Source organism: Vigna angularis, chromosome 6 (assembly GCF_016808095.1).
Source record: "Vigna angularis cultivar LongXiaoDou No.4 chromosome 6, ASM1680809v1, whole genome shotgun sequence".
NCBI classification, from domain to species: Eukaryota; Viridiplantae; Streptophyta; class Magnoliopsida; order Fabales; family Fabaceae; genus Vigna; species Vigna angularis.
Genome location: NC_068975.1, coordinates 13,784,001 through 13,787,753, shown reverse-complemented (window position 1 = coordinate 13,787,753; position 3,753 = coordinate 13,784,001).

The window sequence follows — 3,753 nt, the reverse complement described above, 5'->3', positions numbered from 1 at the left end:
TTTGCCTCGTTTCTGCCAAAGATACCTAACCCTAGGACGTGCAAGCCCTTATATACTAATTTAGAGTTACAAAAGATTACAAAAGCCCAAGCCCAAAAAGTGCCGCTCAACGGTAAATACCGCTCAGCGGTGAGTGCGCGTCACGTTTCTTCCCCTCAGCGGCCAGTTTGCCCCTCAACGGACCTCCCGTGACCTCCTGAGTGCCGCTCAGCGGTAAAATGCCGCTGAGCGGTGCCTTCGACTTCTCTTTTTGCACTCTTTGCTTCCTTTTATAATTCCACTTCTCTCCTTCTTTACTTCTTTCACTAAATTCACCTCAAAACCTGCACAAAAACACTCAAATCAAGCATAAACCTGTCCAGCTCTCTTATTTCTGAAAATATAGATAAAAGCATTGATTTCAAGCTAGTTTCTAAGTCTAAAGGTTGCTTTTAGTATCAATTTTAAGCATGAAAATAACAGTTTTTCAACTGTTATCAGTCAACTTCGTCCACATTGTCCACTTCGTCCACTTCGTCAACTTCCTCCACTTCGTTCACTTCGTCAACTTCCTCAACTTCGTTCCCTTCGTCCTTTTCGTCACCTTCGTCCACTTCGTCCACTTTGTCCACTTCGTCCACTTCGTTAGCTTCGTCCACGTCGTCCCCTTTGTTAGCTTCGTCCACTTTGTCCACTTCGTCCACTTCGTCAACTTCCTCAACCTCGTCCACTTCATCCATTTCATCCACATCGTCCACATCGTCAACTTCGTCAACTTCCTCCACTTCCTCCACTTCGTTCACTTCGTCAACTTCCTCAACTTCGTTCCCTTCGTCCACTTCGTCACCTTCGTCCACTTGGTCCACTTCGTCCACTTGGTCCACTTCGTCAACTTCCTCAACATCGTCCATTTCGTTCACATCGTCCACTTTGTCAACTTCTTCCACTTCGTCCGCTTCGTCATCTTCGTCCACTTCTTCCACTTCGTCAACTTCGTCCACTTCTTCAACTTCGTCCACTTCGTCAACTTCGTCCACTTCGTCAACTTCGTCCACTTCGTCATCTTCGTCCACTTCTTCCACTTCGTCAACTTCGTCCACTTCTTCAACTTCGTCCACTTCGTCAACTTCGTCCACATCGTCCACTTTATCCACTTCGTCAACTTCGTCCACATTGTCCATTTCGTCCACTTCGTCAGCTTCCTCCACATCCTTCACTTCGTTCACTTCGTCAACTTCCTCAACTTCGTCCCCTTCGTCCACTTCGTCCACTTCGTCAACTTCGTCTACTTCGTCCACATTGTCCACTTCGTTAGCTTCGTCCACTTCGTCTACTTCTTTAGCTTCGTCCACTTTGTCCACTGCGTCCACTTTTTCCACTTCGTTAGCTTCGTCCACTATGTCAACTTCGTTAGCTTCGTCCACTTCGTCAACTTCCTCAACTTCGTCCATTTCGCCCACATTGTCCACTTTGTAAACTTCTTCCACTTCGTCCACTTTGTCATCTTCGTCCATTTCTTCCACTTCGTCAACTTCGTCAAGTTCGTCCACTTCCCCAACTTCGTCCATTTCGTCCACTTCGTCATCTTCGTCCACTTCGTCCACTTCGTCCACTTCGTCCATTTCGTCCACATCGTCCACTTCGTCCACTTCTTCCTCTTCGTCCACTTCTTCATCTTCATCAACTTCCTCTGCTTCGTCCACTTCGTCCACATCGTCCACTTTGTAAACTTCTTCCACTTCGTCCACTCCCTCACTTCGTCATCTTCTTCCATTTCTTCCACTTCGTCAACTTCGTCAATTTCGTCCACTTCTTCAACTTCGCCCACTTCGTCATCTTCGTCCACTTCGTTAGCTTCGTCCACTTCGTCCACTTTGTCCACTTTGTCCACTTCCTCCACTTCGTCCACCTGGTCAATTTCATCCACTTCGTCCATTTCGTCCACATCGTCCACTTCTTCTACTTCGTCCACTTTGTCATCTTCGTCCACTTCTTCCACTTCGTCAACTTCGTCCACTTCTTCAACTTCGTCCACTTCGTCAATTTCGTCCACTTCTACAACTTCGTCCACTTCGTCCACTTCGTTAGCTTCGTCTAGTTTACCACTTCGTCCACTTCGTCAACTTCGTCAACTTCTTCCGCTTGGTCAACTTCTTCCACTTCGTCCCCTTCGTCCACTTCGTCAACCTCCTATACTTCGTCCACTTCGTCCATTTCCTCCACTTCCTCCACCTCGTCAACTTCATCCACTTCGTCCATTTCGTCCACATCGTCCACTTCGTCGACTTCTTCCACTTCGTCCACTTCGTCATCTTCGTCCACTTCTTCCACTTCGTCAACTTCGTGAACTTCTTGAACTTCGTCCACTTCTCCACTTCGTCCACTTCGATAGCTTAGTCCACTTCGTCAACTTCGTCAACTTCGTCCACTTCGTCAATTTCTTCCGCTTGGTCAACTTCTTCCACTTCGTAAAATTCGTCCCCTTCGTCCACTTCGTCAACTTCCTCTACTTCGTCCACTTCGTCCCCTTCGTCCACTTTTTCCACATCGTCCACTTCACCCACTTCGTCCACTTCGTCCACTTCGTCAACTTCGTCCACATTGTCCACATCGTCCACTTCGTCAATTTCCTCCACTTCCTCCACTTCGTTCATTTCGTCAACTTCCTCAACTTCGTTCCCTTCGTCCACTTCCTCCACTTCGTCGACTTCGTCCACTTCGTTAGCTTCGTCCACTTCGTTAGCTTCGTCCACGTCGTCCACTTCGTTTGCTTCGTCCACTTTGTCCACTTCGTCCACTTCGTCCACTTCGTCCCCTTCGTCCCCTTCGTCCACTTCGTCCACTTCGTCCACTTCCTCAACTTCGTCCACTTCATCCAATTCGTCCAAATCGTCCACATCGTCAACTTCGTCAACATCTTCCACTTCGTCAACTTCGTCCACTTCGTCATATTCGTCCACTTCTTCCACTTCGTCAACTTCGTCAACTTCGGCCACTTTTTCAACTTCGTCCACTTCGTCAACTTTGTCAACTTTGTCCACTTCGTCCACATCGTCCACTTCGTCCAAATCGTCCACTTCATCCACTTCGTCCACTTCGTCCACTTCGTCCACATTGTCCATTTCGTCCACTTCGTCAACTTCCTCCACTTCCTCCACTTCGTTCACTTCGTCATCTTCCTCAACTTCGTTCCCTTCGTCCACTTCGTCACCTTCATCCACTTCATCCACTTCCTCCACTTCGTCCACTTCGTTAGCTTCGTCCACTTCGTTAGCTTTGTCCACGTCGTCCACTTCGTTAGCTTCGTCCACTTTGTCCACTTCGTCCACTTCGTTCGCTTCGTCCACATCATCCACTTCGTCCACTTTGCCAACTTCCTCAACTTCGTCCACTTCATCCATTTCGTCCACATCGTCCACATCGTCAACTTCGTCAACATCTTCCACTTCGTCATCTTCGTCCACTTCGTCATCTTCGTCCACTTCTTCCACTTCGTCAACTTCGGCCACTTCTTCAACTTCGTCCACTTCGTCAACTTCTTCCACTTCGTCCACACTGTCCACTTCATCCACTTCGTCCACATTGTCCATTTCGTCCACTTCGTCAATTTCCTCCATTTCGTTCACTTCGTCAACTTCCTCAACTTCGTTCCCTTCGTCAACTTCGTCTACTTCGTCCACTTTGTCCACTTCGTTAGCTTCGTCCACTTCGTTAGCTTCGTCCACTTCGTCCACTTCTTTAGCTTCGTCCACTTTGTCCACTGCGTCCACTTCG